We start from the raw sequence: 17,711 nt of genomic DNA on the forward strand, positions 1-17,711 counted from the left end.
TTAAACAGTATTCAAAGGAATAAAACAAAGGGGAATTTGGTTTCACAATGGCTAATTAAAAGAAAATGCAAAAACACAGCATGTCAGCTATCAAGATAAATTGGTACATTTTTAAAAAAAACTACTTGAAATACTGTTAAAATATACTTTTTAGATAAAATCAAAAAGTACTGGAAAATATTTGCGGCTTAAAAATTGATAGTTTGGCGAAGAAAAGTAGTACAGGGCTCTAAAAATTTTTCATGCTGAGAGAATATTTTAGAGCTTTGAACATTACCAGATGGGTCTTAAATCAGAAGAATTTCTAGTTTGTCTGTATGAATTGCTCTGTGAAAAAAAAGTTTTCAATTGCTACAAAATGTCAAGCTGATAGTTTACTTATTAAATCACTTCAGTGCATTTTCTCCATCTTTTCACATTGCAGTAACCATCACAGAAAAGGTGATGAAAGCTACGCTGGTAACTGGGGGGACTGTGGCAAATTCCTCCCTGTCATGTGTTCAGATAAGTGACTTTATAGCTTAACCTCTCGAATTCAAAAGCATTTAGGGAAGATAAAGAGATAAGAGCTATAGCGTGTGTCCACCCTGGTGAATACACACTGTTGCTGGGTATCCAAAACCATCAATGTAAATATGCTCAGGTGCCTTTTATTACTAGAATCAAGATCATGAATCAAACAGTTTGCTTAGGCAGCTATATGGTCCCAATCATTTAAAAAAACTCTCCAGTTATTGTTGGGGGTAGGGGGTTCAATACAGAGATTTAATTTCTAAGCTCAATCAGAACAGAGGAAAGCAAGGAAAGATGGCAAATTATTTGTTTGCCAGTCTGGATTCTTATGCTACTTCACAAGTACATGTTGTAACTTTTTTTTTACAAAAATGACACAATTGTGTTTCATTTCATTACCATGAATTTACAAACAAGAAAAGCAGAGCAGTGGAGCCAAAAGCATGCTAACTGGACATGTAATTTTATATAACAATTCTGTTAGTTCTCTGATGAAAAGCACTTGAACATAAACCATAGCAAGAATATTTGTAAACTTCCAGTGTTCAACAATACCCTTTAACTTTGGAGGAGTCATCGTAGGTTAATGTTTTTCAAATTAATGTTTTCATTCCATCACGATAATGTAACACTTTTCTCCACAGAAATACAACAGACAAGCTTTCCATGGAACTATCACACCTAACCATTATCATCCAAAAAAAATTATATACTGTCTTTCCAGTTGCCAATCTCCAGGTAGTCCCTGGAGATCTCTTGGAATTACAACTGATCTCCAAATTACAGAGATCAGTTCTCTTGGAGGACATGGCAGATGGACTCTATGGCATTATAGCCCACTGAGGTCCCTCTCTTTCACAAATCCCATCTTCCCCAAGCTCCACCCCTAAATCTCCAAGAATTTCCCAGCCTGAATTTAGCAAGGTTAGACCTGTAGAAGCATCAGCAGTCAGAGAGGAGAAATTTGAGCCCTGCATTAAACTATGGAAAACTTTGGGAAACAGTGACATCTAGTGGACCTGGTTTCTTCCAGAAAGGGATTGTATTCCTTGAAATAACTGAGATGACCTCAAAGCTCAAGAGTATACCTGCCAGTATGCTAAGTTTCAAGCCAGAAATTGACTCTCTGAAAGACCCTGTCAATACCAACATATCCAGCATGATGTCAGAACTCATACAAGCTATTAGGGAGATGAAAGTTGAATTTTAGAAAGTACCACAAATTGAACACAAGGTGAAAAAGGTCAAAGAGGAGATAAAATCTCTAAAACAAGATGTGAACTCTGTACAATCGGAGGTTAAAATACATGATTTAACCATTCTTTGACTGGACTATCAAATCAAAGAGAAGGCCTTGAGACTGAGAAAAGTTCCAGGGGACTCAAACCCAGCAAAAGAGGAGCTGAACAAGAAAACTGCTTCAGTCCTGGCCAATTATTTGAAGATGAAAGAAGAAGAAATGGAGTTACAGATTGAGAAAATTTACAGTCACATCAAAGAACCCAAAAAAGAAAGGATTATGTAAAGGCATTGTTCTTTACTTCCACTCCAAAGAACTGGAGATCAGATAAGAAATCAACTATCATGATAGACGACAAAGACATCATCATCATGAGGGAGATCTCTTTTAAGAATCTTACAGAAAAGAAAAGATTATGCATTTCTGGTGGATGTCTGAAGAAAATATCAGATAAGATTTTCATGGCTCTGTTGGTAAGGAGTTTTCTTCACTTACAAGGGTCAACAACAAAAAATTACTATAGTGAGTGCTAAAAAGATCTTCAAGAACATTAAAAATCACCTTAAATAAAAATGTTCTGTAAGATCAATCAAAGGGGAAGTGAATGGGCCTACTGAAGACTAATGATAAATAAAGTTAGGAGGGTAAATTCAGATATATAAGTGAAGGGAGATAAAGAAGGAAAGGGAGAATCTACGTTTAAAAATCTTTGATTATGGAAAATTAGGTTAGGAGGATAAGATTTATTTTTATTTGTTATAACTTGCCACAAATTGTAAATTGATATATCAGAAAAGGTTTGAGAAAAATGTGGAATTTAGACTGGGATAGAAGTTTAATAAACAGTGAAGAAATGTGATGGATAAGACTGACAGCAGGGTATGGGTGAGAAGTCATTTAGGTATCCATAGTCTGTGTAACATTAACCTTTGTTGTATATGTAGAATAGGATGGCTGGATAACCGGTGTCTTTTCCCTTCTTTTTTTTTGGTAGATGTTAAAAAACAATAAAAATGATATTTAAAAAATAGAATTAAAAACCAGTTACTGTCTTGCTCAGTTTTCTTCCACAGTTCTATTCTAGATATCATTTTGAATTTGGGGCCATGTAAACACAAACATAAAGATCCCTCAACCTGGGACTTGGAGGTACACATGTGAAAGCTACACCGTCACTACCCTGGTAGCAGCAGAGTTGCCTGGCAAGAGTACCTCAAAAATGAAACTGCTCTTGACTTCTGCCAGCATTTGCTGGCAGTCAGCCACTCCCTTGGTTTTAGATCCAAGTCTCTCTGGCAGACTTCTTTACACAACTTCCTCTGCTCTCTCAAAGACCCAGCAATGTGGGTATTCATAAAAGAGAACCATAACATCAATAACTATCCTGATAGTCTGCAACTAAGCAGATTGCAGAATCACCCTATCCAATTTGTTCCACTAACCCAGCGGACTTTTGTGGGTCTGGATAGGCAGAAAGCAAACAGGACAGCAACTCCTCATGACTCCACCTCATGTCTCTCTGCTATCTTGTCTTTGGAGATAAATGACTTGGTCACCTTCATGGCACCCTCCCCCCCCCCACTTGATGATGGAATGTTCCTAGAGCATTTCAATAAAATAATTATGTGTGGATGAAACCACCAAGTCTCCTCGCAAAACTATACTCCCATCAATGGAAAAATCAACTTGAACCATATGGCTGCAATAAGGTTTGACATGGCAATTATCACAAAATAACATAGCAGGATCTTGTTGCCAGTGCAGAATACAAGAGAACAGCACTGCAACTATACATCTCCCCTCGCTTATAGGCAGCAACTACCTGCAAGCACGCCCTTTAAAATAACTCTATGTTCCTTGGAAAAAGTTTCATCTATGGCTGCCCTACCAACCAGTTTTTATGCTCTCATTATTTTCCTCACAGATACATTCTGAAAACAAACAACCACACTGCAAAAAGCTGTATTAAAAAATGTTGTTGACGACTGAGAAAGCTGGAGATAGTAAAGTGAAAGCCATCAAGGGGAGGGGGAATGCACAGCATATCTGGGGAAATAATGGTGACACCAGATCAGCAGAAGTTGTTATGTGCTATGTAGCCATCTATTCTGTTATTGTTTCTGCTTAAAGAGCTCTGTAATGAAGTTTGCGATTGAAGCAGGAACTGAGTTCAGTTTGCTTGCATCCCATTGTTTGCCTTACAAATACATTCTCAATTGCACTATGCGTATTTATTGCAGATTTTACCAAAGCAAAGGGTTTGGAATCCTTTGTGCAGGAACGGGCTTACTTTGCCTGGCAGGCCCTATTCTGCTCTCTGCACTCTCCCAGGAGCTGCCAACTTTTCCTGGGGAGGGCTAGCTTTCTCTCTGGGTAAACCACTGCCACCACCTGATCATTTGAGGACTGCCCGCTGGGGAAGATCAGGATCCCCCAGCTTCCTTTTCAACCGTGAGGCCTCTGCCTCAGTTTCCTCCTTGGTTCCCCTCTCCCAGGATTCACAGGGTAGATTAGAGGTCCTGGAGGAAAAGCTGCTCAGCCTTCCTCTCTCTCTAAGGTTTAAAAATATTTATTAAAAATAAAAGTCACAAGTATCTTTTTATCACAGCACCAGATTGAGCAAGGGTTTCCAAACAAAAGGAGATATAAACGCAAATCCCCTGCCCCTCTCTCTTAACATACCCTAGCTAGGAGTTGTTGAACATAGGGTAGGCATGTAAACTTAGAAGGTTGCCATTCTCAAACAGTTCACATTACCTGACTGAGCACATGATCCAAAAATGGCTGCATCCCTCACAGCCCAGGCAAGAGGTCTGCTCCCCAGCAGAAGGAAAGAGAGAAGAGACCTCGCCCCTTCACTCCAGCAATTTATCAGATCCCAGACCCCACCCTCCTTTGACCTGGTCTGGCTGGGTCAAAATATCTTTTCCCCCTAGGTCAGGTGGCATTTCCTGATGCTTCATCTGGAATCTCTAAAGTCCTCCAAATCTACGATACCTGATAGGAGAAGGGGAGGAACAGACAGAAAAGGAGGAGGGAGCCATTTCTCCACACCCTTACCCAGCATTTTAAAAGAAATTTAACACTTACTTCCAAACGGAATAGCTTAACATAAATTGTTTAATTTACTATCAGTTCACTATTTGAAATATTGTTTAAAGAAGACAAACATCTCCTACATAAGATCTGTTTAAATTTTCTAAATTCTTCATGAGTTTGTGTGAACATGAATACATAATGCTGGCTGTCAAAAAGTATCTTCCAATTTCAAAAACCTACTGGCTCTCATTACATTATGTTTAAATGCAGAGACCAATTCATTAGACAACATAGTCTAGGCCAGGGGTAGGGAACCTGCGGCTCTCCAGATGTTCAGGAACTACAATTTCCATCAGCCCCTACCAGCATGGCCAATTGGCCATGCTGACAGAGGCTGATGGGAATTGTAGTTCCTGAACATCTGGAGAGCCGCAGGTTCCCTACCCCTGGTCTAGGCCAGTGGTGGCGAACCTTTGGCACTACAGATGTTATGGACTACAATTCCCATCAGCCCTGCCAACATAGCCAATTGGCCATGCTGGCAGGGGCTGATGGGAATTGTAGTCCATAACATCTGGAGTGCCAAAGGTTCGCCACCACGGGTCTAGGCAGAAGATGTTTCTGAAATGGCTCTATTACATCTGCCTAGAACCTTTCCATATTATGTCAATAATAGTTATTTAATAGCATTATTGAAGTAATGTTTTCATTCTGTACCACAGCCGTTTTAAAAACTCTCATCTAAATATCTCCAGCTCGATCGAGCTCATTGCTCACATAAGAAATTATGGTACAAGTCACAAGCATGAAACCATTGGGTCAAATTGCCAGTCACCTTTGCCCCATCATGATGATGTTTGAGTCAATTTTAACACACTTATTAAAAATTAAGCTTTTCCTTCAACACAAACATCTTGCAGCATAAGCACTGGTTCTGCTCTCTGATAATGCAATTATATTGAGAGGGCTAATTTAATTCTCCTCCCACAGGAATTTTTTAAAGTGTACCTCTCAAAGCAAATATGAAAAGAACTCTGTACCCAATGTAAGTACACTTAATACCCATCAAGATACAGTGTAATTTTACTTCCAAAATGTAGTTTATGAGTCCAACCTGAGGACTGGTCCTGTATTAATTATCTTAAGATAATTATTCCCAAATTTGATTCAGGGCCAAATTACACACAGCATGGGAAGTGTATAACCAGACCTCCTGGTGTTTTCTTTAATATTAAGCAGCCATGAAAAAAGGGGGATGGGATTAGATCAGGGCTTCAGCACTGGGGCAGAGTATTACACCCCATCCCACGGCACACACACAGCTTATCAATAGAAACCACTCCTTGCAGATATTATTAGCCATACCCTGTTTCCCCGAATATAAGACATCCCCGGAAAATAAGATGTAGTAGAGGTTTTGTTGAAGTGCGAAATATAAGGCATCCCCCAAAAGTAAGAAGTAGCAAAGTTTTTGTTTGGAAGCATGCCTGATGAACAGAATACAGAAATATAAGACATCCCCTGAAAATAAGACATAGAGCATCTTTGGGAGCAAAAATTAATATAAGACACTGTCTTATATTCGGGGAAACACGGTAGTACCTGGATCACTGGTTGTATAGCAGTGCAAGCTCTCAGGTGAGTTGAATTATTGCCTCAATTCATTGTTATATTGCAATAGCAGAAAGCTCATTGTCCACAATAGCAGAAAGCTCATTGTCCACAACTGTATCTATTCTTAGGGAATGTCTGGGAAGATACCTATAATATATATTCCATCACTTTCTCAAGTAAGATTTCATTAAAGGACATCTAGCATGTTGTAATTACATGAATGACTGCACAACATCAAACACAAGGTATCTCACAATTAGCTTTCTGCATTAAACGTAACATTATAGAACTTAATTAAAAAATCATAACCATAAGGAGGAGTGCAAGGCACACATCACAATTGAAAAAGGCAATTCTTTCCTACCCAAAATAGCCCTTTCCCTATTGCCTTCCTTGTAACCAATATGCCCATGATGCAGCTGGCCCCCTATTCTGTCACAGTCTGGCCTAGCCACAGTGATTCATGCAAAGGTCGCCTCCAAATTAGACTACTGTATTTCGCCGTATGCAAAGCAGCCCTTGAGACTGCTCTGGAAACTTCAGCTGGTGCAAAATGCAGCTGTTCAAGTTCTTATAGGAAATCCTTAATGAGAAAAGATCCAGTGGAGTTGCACAGCTACACTGGCTCCAGGTTCAAGGTATTAACCTTTAAAGCCCTAAACAGTCTGGGACTGTCGTACCTGTGAGACCACCTCTCCAGATATGTTTCCCAAAGAGTCTTGTGCTCTGCAAATAATAATTTACTGGTGATCCCTGGCCCTAAAACTGTCCAGCTGCCCTAAACCAGGGCCAGGGCTATCTCAGCACTGGTCCCAGCCTGGTGGAATGCTCCGCCAAGTGAGATCAGGGCCCTGCAAGACTTGCTTCAATTGCCTTGCAAGACTTAGCTGTTCTGCCAGGTCTGCAGTGATTTCCATCTTGTTGGTCTCCCTTTTCAATTCCTCCTCTTCTTTCCCTCTCCCGCACCATGACTGTTGAGTGTATTAGTGTGGGGCATAGTTTTGAGTATTTTACCCCTTGAATTTTCAAGGGGTGCGAAGATACTATTGGAATGTTTATATGGATTCTATTGTTTTATCTCATTGTGACCAATTTGTTGTCCTACAAATCAAACAAATAAAATTAAAATTAAATACAATCTGATGAAATTTTGGAGGCAAGTTCGTGACCAAGCGATTGCTGGTCATTCAACAGATTCATTCTATTCCCATGAATATAGATAGGTTAGCGGTGAAGATTGCTGCTAAAATTCCACTTTCCTCTATGAGCGTTTATTTTATGTGTTTAGAACATCTAGAAAACTCCTGCATGCTGATTTCTGAATCCAACATTGCTTTTTAAAAGGTCCATTTGGGACATCTGACAATGATTCTCCTGCCATCTGGCAACAGCTTAAAGTGGTCTTCCCATGGCAGCTGCTCGCCATGGCTGGCTATTTTCTGAAGGTATCAACCATCTATGAAACTTTAAAAATTCTAAGTGGGCAGACTTAATATTTGTGTGCTTTATTATATAATATTGCATAATTGTAAGGTGTTTTAAGTCTAAAAGTAGCTATTTTAAATTTGGGGAAAAGTTGGGAAACGCTCAGGAAAAAGAATATACTTAGCAACTATGCTAGGCTTCTGAAGTTATAGCAAAAATTAATAAGGTCATGGATGAATCACAGAATAAAGATCCACCAGATTTTATCCAACATCTTCATAGACTTTGAAAGAGAACAGTTAGAAAATTCATTTCTTTTAGACCATTATACCAATGTTACAAAGAAACGAAAGAAATATGACTCCAACAACAAAGAGGTCTGTTTCAGATAACCAAATAACACAGACTTTAAAATCTGGACTGAACCCAATCTTGCACTTAACACTCAGGTTAAAGCTGCTGGGATCCTTAAGGTTCAGTTCTTGAACACATTGAAAAATAAATACAAATAGTTTACCTTAAGTTAGGGTGAGACTTTGGAAAAAAATCTACTTTGGCTCAACCACATTATTTATCTTTTCGATTTCTGATTGCACAATTCAGTAATTTTTTTTCTTAATGAAAATCATCTTCTTGGGGCAATTATCTTCCTGGTTGAAAGCCAGCACGTGATAATTTATTGAGGGGGAAAGAAAATATTAGGTCGTTATCAACAGTGGATGACTGATCTAATGCAACTAACATTTATTCTTTTTCAATAATGTAAGAATTTACAGTAATATGGGTGGGACAGTTACTTCTGGAGACCTTAGAAAGATTTTGAGTCATGGGGCTTTGGTGCACTTATTGTTAACCTTGAGACTGTTTGGTTCACAGTGGGGTTTTCCCAACCCCCCCCCCCCCACAAGAGACTGGGCTGGAAGACTCACTCAGGCACTCATTCACAGGTCCATTCAGCAGAGACAAGCTGTTCCGAAACAGCAGCCTTGATTTGCAAAGAAGGCAACTCTTACAACCATCAGCATGACCTAACAGAACTAGAAACTAAAATCAAAAGATCCACCCAGTAGGAGAAAACTAAATCACACAAATATCATGGCAGGACCAGAGTGTGCTATTATATGCATATATACACAATAAGTACACCACACCAGCAGAGCCCTTTTGCCTACACTATTTGCATCTGAAAAGGGACCCTTTATATCTAAAGTACTCCTGTGAGTCAAACAGAGACAAAAGTTTTAACCTTGCATGCTTTGTTGTTTTCCTGAAAACCCCCCCCCCCCCCCGCTTCCCCACTCATCCTCCTGGACATGGCCAGGAGAGGAGCCAACCTTAGCCTGCTCTCCTTTGCTGGCGTTACCCCAGCAGGCTACAGTTCAGACTTTGAGCCACTCTTTTGAGCCACTCACTGTGGCTCACTGAGGTTTCTTGGCGGCAAGAAAACCTTTGGACTTCGTGAGTCTCCCAAGCTGCTGAGAAGTCTCTATGGGAGTGGCGGGATGATGCCGTATTAGTGCCGCGATCCACTGCCTCCTGTTTGGATAGGGCTGCCTGGCAGTTTGCTACTCACACTTTAATTCTGTACTCCTGATTCTATTGCATTGTTCTTGGATTATCTTATGCTGTCTGATTACATAGTTTTAATTTTGACACTGAACTATTTTATATTCTGTAATCTGCCTTGAGGTTAAGTGAGAACGGCAAGAAATATATAAATAGTCAAGCATTTCAGGTAATACTATAGGAATTATTAATGGTCTGGGTTTAAATTCCAGGATTTGTTTCTTCTCCTGTTAGTACCAGTATGATGGTTAAGGCCTTCCTTGATGGCTACCTTATATCTTGGGTGGAATCTCACAGTCAAAAGGTGACAGAGCAGCTGCTTCACGAGGTGGAGCCAACAACAAAATGATTGCCCCATCTTACTTTCAATCACACAGTGATTGTGTTGTGGTGGCAGATGGAGCCAAAGCAACATTTTTAAAATATCTGCACAGCCAGACAGAAGCCTTGCTGGGCTATAGCCCCACATGGCTCTGCCCACTTCTAAAAGAATTTAGCCAGGAAGTCTGCTAATATTGCTACTTTCTCTTTTTAACTTATAATTTGGAACAGAAAAGTAGCTTATAGCCAAAATGTAAAGATCACTGATCAAAATCTAAGCAGTAGATGTTGTTTTGATCACTATTTTGTCAGCAGGCAGGCACTTACTGGTTTTGCAGCTACATAGTTTTAAGGGTTACGTCACTCATTACTACTAAGAAATCACAGTAAAATAGTGGATGATAGTAATGGTCTAATTGCTACTTTTCCTAGTTTTACCAATATCAGTTTGAGGTAAATTTACCGTTTATTAGGCAAGCATGTGGTTGCTGTAGTTTAGCTACTCAGTGTCTTGTGCTCTGTCCCTACACCTGGGACTAAAAATGCATTTTATAACGCTATGTGGTCTACCCGAAACATGATTCCCGATGTTGCTGGGTAACAGCACAGGCGGAGGTTGCCCAGTATCATTTGCTTATCGCAGAAAAAAAATTATGTAGATCCCAACAGGATTTCACACCTACCTTAAGGCATAGCTGAAAGAAAAGGCTGTACTATTTTTTTCCCTATAAATCCAGAAAAGGGGAAAGAAAAAGAAGCCTGTAGTAGGGTATAGCCACGGCTGCTTGCTTTATTTTCTCAATGCACTCAGTAGAAAACTGGCAAGGATGCTTAAAGCTCATCCCAGAAAGCACAGCTGTGACCTATCTGCTTTCTACAGCAGACTGTTATATGAATTTTTAAATAGATTATTTTCATGGATTTCACATTATAAATGAGTAAGAGAAAGTGACCAAGAGAACAACAACAACAACAAATCTTCCCTTCCAGTTCTTCTAAAACAGTTGTGGGCAAATCATCACAAAAATGAATGGATGCCTACTACTTGTTCAGAAATAAATTCTTATTCAAGTTTTAGCTACCTTTTCAGCTAAAATATTGATTCACAAAGAGCTTTAAAGTAAACAAAACAACCCAAATGACCATTAAAATTCAATACAGGTGTTCCTCCTTGAAGCAAGCATATCTAGAGCACCTAATTTCAAATATCAAAGCAATGCTCCCCCCGCCCACAACTGTTTTCCCAAAGACTACGGCCCTGTACCGCTCAACATTCAGGTAAACAATTTCAGTAGCATACATTTTTAAACTGGGCCTGGTCACAGGAAAGAAGTTTGTTGCTGGGGGAAGGTAGCTAGATATTCCAGATAATGGTGCCATCAAGAGAATCCATGCCCCCCCAGCTCTTGAGTTCAGCAGAGAGTCTCAAAAGCAGACTATGGTTTTGCATTTGAAATATACATTGCCATCAAAGTGTGTGGTGGACTAAAATCATTAGTTCAGAGTTTAACTGTACAAAGGAACACAGATAGATTTTGTGGTGTTTACAATGCTCAATAAATTTTAATTGAATATGACTGTAGGAGTCAGGCTGTATTCCTAATATCTCTTGCATACTATATGTACTGCAAACACAAATGTGAAAGGCAGGTAGGAGCCTTTCGGAATACTTTTCTTGTAGAAAGAAATTAAACTTAGTTGGAATGCAGAAATGAAAGTTAGCAGTGCTGAACCAATGAAACTTACAGCCCCATCCGGAGCCCAAGGCAGTAAGACATGGTCCCACTACTGCACTGCCCCACTGCCTTTCGCACAGCACAACAACAAAGCTCCCAGGCCACCTGAAAGCCTTCCATGGGCCTGAATGGACTTACCCCATGCCAGCAGCTCCTCCTCTGGGACTGCCACAGCCTGCCCCTCCCTGCGCTGCCATTCAATTGGATGACAAAGCAGGGTGGAACGCCACCCATCCTTCCGACTAGGGCACCTTGGAGGTCTATGGCATCCACCCACCTCCAAGATTGCCCACCCTGCTGGCACATTTGCCAAATGCACTAGTAGAGTAGGCAAACATGCCAGCACAAGCTTACACCAGCTCCAAAGAGCCATTCTCGCCACCTTTGGTAAGTTGCAGTAACATTGCCCCTCGATATATAACAGGGCCAAGGACAAAAATACAACTGTTTCTAGGAGCACTTATTTGAACATAGGAAGGAAATGATAAATGGCAAGTAATTTTTTTCTGGGAATACCATACATCAGATTGCCTGGGATAATGACTAGAGCTATTGCTGTTTATGGTTTTGCTAGAATGGTACAGCTGGAGATTACTACCCCCAAGATCCTTGTCCAACTAATTAAATATTACTTCCAAAAATGCATCTTAGAACAAACTAGCAGAAATTATCACTTGCTCTGTTTCTACTTAATTCAACTCAAGAACTGCCACTTGAGAGGCATGTATCCACTATTTTGTTGAAACAGGGAACTACCTGGGCAAAATAGTTATGTGTACTTAATTAGTACACCACTGCAATTTCTGCTTGTGGACCCATGGAGTCTGACATATAACGTGATCTTTTCGATGTGATGTCTGGGATGGTGATTGTGTGAGGAGGCGAAAACTCTGGATAGCCCTTCCTGCCCGGGCTGTGGATTTCTGACATACTAACTAGAAGAAGAAGAGCTTGGGTTCAGGTAGCTGGTTCAAGGTTGACTCAGCCTTCCATCATTCCAAGGTCAGTAAAATGAATACACAGCTTGCTGGGGATAAAGTGTAGAAAACTGGGGAAGGTAATTGTAAACCACCCCGTAAACATAGTCTGCCTAGTAAATGTCATGATGTAATATCACACCATGGGTCAATAATGACCTGGTGTTTGTACAAGGGATTACCTTTACTAACCTACTCACCTGAATTACACCTCCCCGATTCCACCGTAAAAATTATTAATAAACTGCAAACTTGGACAGTTCATAGGGTCAAAAATATGTTTCTCCCTGGGCTGGAAGGGGTAACATCCAATGTGATGATAAAGTTGTATTGAAAATTTGCCCAATTCTTTGTAAGTTCAGGGACAGAAGGCCTTATAGTAATGATGGTGGAAAGAATACCCTTTTGGTGTACACTGAAATATTTACAATTTTTCTAAATGAAAAATGGTAGGGATCCTAGCATAAAAAATGTATGTTGTCTATAAATGTCTCTTCCATGAAGTAGCATTCTCTGGTTATTTACAGTGCAATTCTGAAGGTGGAGAGAATTAAGTTGTGAAGCCAGTGAGGGGCTGTGCCAATGTGTTTGCCACCTCTGCCAGTGCAAAGGGCATGCCCACCAGTATAAGGCACACAGGCGCTGGTGGCCAGCTGCCCTGAGTTCTGAAGTGTCAAAACCTGGAAGTTAGGGCTGCCGCAGAGCTGCACTGGCGTCTAATTGAATGGCATTGCAGTGGGGGGGGGGGCATTCTTGGAGGTACGCTGTGGCCCGGAGCTTGGAACTATACCACCCCATTGGAGGGCTTTCTTGTTTGGAGGGATTTTTTGTTTGTTTTTTCTGCCTCCCCATTCTGCTGGAAAGCCCTCTGAAGGAGGTGGGGCAGCATGACAGGTGTTGTCTCCAACCATCTCTGGTTATGGATTGGGCTAATACTAAAAAATCTGAGGCCAGCCAAACCTAAAAAACATGGACTGTATATATAGTGACACAAGGCAATGAACTAATTGGTATATGCAATTAGTTTAAGCATAAAGTCAATAGATATATTCAACTGGATGTATACTTATAATATAATCACAATATATCTTTATGAATAATCTTTATGAACGGTGTATGAATTATCGATTGTTTCTTAGGCTTGGCTGGCCTCAGATTTTTTAGCATTGGTTTGACTGTATATATTTGCTGATCTGTTTAATATGGATTGGGCTATCCAGCTGGTTAGTTAGCTTTGTGGAAAACGTTCTAACCCAACAGAACTCTGTTCTTTGATTTCCTAACTGAAACAAAATAATTCACAGATGCCTCTTTATTCCCCTTAAAGACTCTAACTTTGGTGACAAAAATGTATGCAAAATAAAAGCTCTGGAGAGGATGGAAACTTTAGGAAAATTACTCATGCGGCAGTCCTGGATCTGAGAACTGCAGCATTAGGTAGCAAACAATCAAATGTCATATTTGCATAAAACAACATCTGTCCTTTAGCACCTACCTAGATCAAACGGCAACTATTTTTCGCAGTAATTATGTGGTTCCCCTCCAGCCCTTACACAATGTTTTTTATTTTGTTAAAATATAAACACTTAATTTGCTCTGTAACTGAGTTTTTAAAATATACGTTTGTTATTCTTTGCATCTCATCGGTTGGGATGTGGGTTTAATATAGATTAGCCGACATTTATGTACAAAGCAACTGCTGCTTCCAAATGTACATAGTCAGTTAACTTTCCCACCTGAATTTTAAAACAAGTTTGGTATTCAATTTTTTAAATGTATTAGTAATTTTTAAAAATCTTTTTATAAGAAAAGTTGACTACTTTATGGGTCATACATGGGTCATACATAGTAAGAAAGCTGGACAGACTACCTCTAACTTACTGAAAAAAAGAGGTTTGTTTCTCAAATTATAATGCGGTTGACTTGACCGTGACTGTTTCCTTCATTCCAAATTTTGAAATTCAGAAAACAGCAGACAGGGTATTATGAACACAGATGTATTGCCTTGGATCCAGTCAATGTGTTTTGGCAATCACAAGGGTTTCTACCCATGGAGCACAATTTTCCCACCTCCTCACTTCCTTTGCAGCTTGCTCCAAAATCCAGTTCTTGGGGAGAAAAAACTTCTAGAACTGGATTCGGGGGTGGGGGAGGGGGAATTTCAGGATCCTACAGGAAAAGGGAGGTGAGAAACTTCACTTCGCTGAAGGAAACCTTACACACACACAAATGTGGGTCTGGATCTGACCCACTGAGTTTTATTGAGCAGCAAGATGTATCAAGATACTTTGAAGCATTCATTTCCAGCTTGTGAATCAGCTGAGTCTAAACAACCTAATGTACGAATCTCTAAACATTTTCTTGTGGGGAAAAATGGCAGCATAATCTGCAATACAGAGTTTCTTATCTTTTCACTGAACAATTCCAGTCCAGCCATCAGTATCTGAGATCTTGTAACGATTTCTTGGGAAGCCCCCCCAATCGTTCTCCCCATCCCCTCAGTATTTACAGATTTATGGCTTCTCTTTTTCATTTGTCATTTCTTAGACAAACCATATAGTTTGATCATAAATCAACCCAAACCTCTGAATATTTTTGTTGTTTTCCTTTGAACTTTGAGTTTGTGGATGCTTCAAAGGACTGCCTGCTGGAGGAGGTGTTTGCAGTTCAGAAAACAGAAGATGGTCCTTCTGTACAGATGAGGGAATGAGAGGGAGATCCTAATGGGAGCTAGAAAAATGGCCTCTATGTTTGACTCTCCATTTCTTGTTTTTCTGGCTGCTCATTCCTCAAGGAACAGAACGCATGGCTGTGAGGGGGAGTAACAGGAAAACAAATTCCTCTTGTCGTCATATAATATAAATAACTCCCGAGGGGGAGGGGAGAAAAAAGAAACTAGCAATACTACTAGAGACCAAATAAATTATTCAAATAATCACTATGTCTATTTTTTTTTTAAAAAAGTAATTATTACCTCATTTTGATTGTTCAGCATAGGACAGTGGTGGCGAACCTTTGGTACTCCAGATGTCATGGACTACAATCCCCATCAGCCCCTGCCAGCATGGCCAATTGGCATAGGACCTCTTTAAAAGTGAATCATCAGGAAGCAGCATCTCAGTATTTTGACCACTAATGTCTGCCCCTTGCTGAACTGCCACTTATGTCAACTAACAAGACTATAACTGTAGTCAGCAGTTAGCCATGCTAGCTGTGGACGGACAGGTATAATGCTGTTTCTGATGCCCAAGGGATGTTTGATCCTTCAAGTGTTAATCATCAGGGCAAAAAAAATCAATAGTCTAGACTGAAGTCTGTTAATATCCTGAGACACTAGTCTCTGCATATAATAAGTGCTTCAAGTTTCTTTCTAAACTATGATGTATTTTTAGAATGCTTCTTTAACTCACATGTGAGTTTCTCTTGTTGTTACCATTGCTTACTGTCAAATATCTGAGTGATTTTCAGCTTCCTCCTACTTAACCTGTTCTTTGAATTGTGCATACCTCACTATTTATCCAAACAGAATAATATTTTTCTATCCTTATCTGTGCTATTCAATTGTGCTACATTCCTTTTCAGAAGAAAATTAGCAAACCTCTTGCTGGGTTGTTTAACTTCAACTATGTACTGGAAATGAAATACTTCAAAGTATTTTTAGGGGTTCTATGGACCATGCAGCATACCTTTGTACTTAAATCTATCTTGCCATATGATACAGCATGCAATCTAATAGGAAATTCTACTTTGCAAGATCAATGCAAAGCTTTGTGCAGGACAACTTACCAGTGCTCAATATTTCTGTGTCATCATTTCAAACAATATGTATTTTGTGTATCGTCAAAGGCTTTCACGGCTGGAATCACTAGGATGTTGTGGGTTTTCCGGGTTGTATGGTTGTGTTCCAGTACTATTTTCTCCTGACACCTTCAGAGGAGAAAATACTACTGGTACACGGCCATACAACCCAGAAAACCCACAACATCTTAATATGTATTTTACTTCAATAGGTCTACAAGAATCAACAAGAATCAAAAGAGCAACAGAAATTTTCCAAATATAATGAAGAGCTGTGCAAATAATTCTAAAAATTATTTTCATTGTCAAGTTTGCCTGTTCTACAGCCAAAGTGCAGAATTTTAGAACAACAAGTCCTTAAATTAAAATTCTGGGCATACATTCAACTTTACGATTCCATCCATTCCACTAAAGACGGGCAATAATGCCTTGTAAGTTATTTATTGCAACTATTCCCATAGTATCAAAACTGACTTTCAAAACAGTCGCTTCTGCTTGCATAATATCCAAGAAAAAGCTGTACTGTATGTTTTCTGTTTGGCATTTTAATAATATTGGCCTTCTGTGTTAAACGTGTAGCTGCAATTTCCTGCCACACTAGTAACTGACATCTAGGTTGCAACTGCTCAGCTTAATCAACTTCACTTGGAAGAAATAGATTCAACCCCAGAATCCTAAATCACTGCCAAGTTATTGTGAATATTGTAGCAATGAAACTAAGCTGTGTGCATCTGACCGGAGCTTAAAGGGAAGGCTGCATGAGACTGTGGTCTCTAACATCCAAAGAATGTAAAGCCCTCTCAGCTTCTGAGGTTGGAGCTGGGGAGATGAAGAAAAAAGCGAGATCCCAGATGAGATAAAATCAAAGCAACTGATGTCTGGGTGCAGAGTGCTTTGCCTTTGCTAATTAGAGGATAAGGAGGGCCTGAGCTCTTACAAAACAAGTGAGAGAGAATTCTCCAGCATGGATGCAGCAGATGAAAAAGAACTGAGCAGGAAGCTGCAAATCCTTCTTCCCCAGGCATTAATACTCAGAGCTGCATCTCCCAGTTCTTCTTTGTCCCATTATTGCTGTTATTAGTATTATTTACTTCATTGGTACTCTGCCTTTCTCCCCAAAGGACCCCAAAGCAGCTCACTTCATTCTCCTCTTCTCCACTGTATCCTCAAAAGCACTCTGGGAGGTAGGTTAGGCTGAGAGTGTGTGGGCCGAGGCTGTGGCATAGCGCCCAAGGGGCGGGGGGGGGGGATGTCTTGCACCGGGTGCGCGCCGGTACAGGGGGCGTTCTTGTGACGGGAGGGGACATGGCAGGGGTGCAGGGCACACACAGGCCCTGGGTGCAGTTCCCCATCGCTACAGCTCTGGGCTGAGGTCACCCAGAAAAATCTTCCATAGTAGAATGGGGATTTGAACCTGAGTCTCCCAGATCCTAATCCAGCACTCTAACCACTTACACCACAGCAGCTTTTAGGCGGCACACT

At 40.2% G+C, this 17,711-nt stretch overlaps 1 protein-coding gene across 5 annotated transcripts in view; it reads right to left on the minus strand.

Annotated features, from left to right (window-relative positions):
* VPS13B (vacuolar protein sorting 13 homolog B) overlaps positions 1-17,711 on the minus strand; it is a 382,095-nt gene that overhangs the window by 145,592 nt on the left and 218,792 nt on the right. The gene's annotated exons all lie outside the window — the stretch shown is intronic.

This window comes from Sphaerodactylus townsendi, linkage group LG09, assembly GCF_021028975.2.
Source record: "Sphaerodactylus townsendi isolate TG3544 linkage group LG09, MPM_Stown_v2.3, whole genome shotgun sequence".
Taxonomy (NCBI): Eukaryota; Metazoa; Chordata; class Lepidosauria; order Squamata; family Sphaerodactylidae; genus Sphaerodactylus; species Sphaerodactylus townsendi.